Source organism: Mus pahari, chromosome X, assembly GCF_900095145.1.
Source record: "Mus pahari chromosome X, PAHARI_EIJ_v1.1, whole genome shotgun sequence".
Lineage (NCBI taxonomy): Eukaryota > Metazoa > Chordata > Mammalia > Rodentia > Muridae > Mus > Mus pahari.
Genome location: NC_034613.1, coordinates 65,395,022 through 65,395,715, shown reverse-complemented (window position 1 = coordinate 65,395,715; position 694 = coordinate 65,395,022).

The window sequence follows — 694 nt, the reverse complement described above, 5'->3', positions numbered from 1 at the left end:
ATAACTCCAGCTGTGTCAAGTTGACACAAAGCTAGCCAGTACAGTCACTAAGCCTTATTCCCAACTCCTGGTTAGTGTGTTCTGAGAAGAAGGGAGAGAAAAGGGAACTTGGACATTACGATAGGGTGTATTGCTTTGCTTGAATTTTTTTTTTTTTTGGAACAAAGGCAGCAATGCTCTGATGTTCCTCATCAGTTTAATAGAGGAAACATTTTACTGCTGACACTCCAATGTGGATTGATTTCTTTTTCAGCATTTTGAGCTGAACTGCTTATTTTCCTCTGCCAAAAAAGAGAGGATAAATGCTTTTTAGGGAAAATGTACTCTCTGTACACACTTTTGCCCAATGAACCATGACAGGGACTTAATATGACCTGGTGCTGCTGAGCCATTGTTTTCTGACCTATACTGCCCATGAACCAAGGATGGAGCCTAATTGGAATTCAAAGGATATGTGAGGGTATGAAAGTTAAATCTTTGCAGGCTACTTTATTATCTCATGGGGCTGCAGTTTTCATTAAGGCATAATTATATAATTGGCTAAAAGTAGGATAATTTCCTGGGCACTTTCCAAAACTCTTACATTCACTCAGAAAGCCAGTTTTAAAAGTATTCCTTTGCCTAAAAATATGTATCAAGTGGACTCATCTCCCCAATCCCCCACCAAAGACGATATGTGATTGCATTGGGTTCT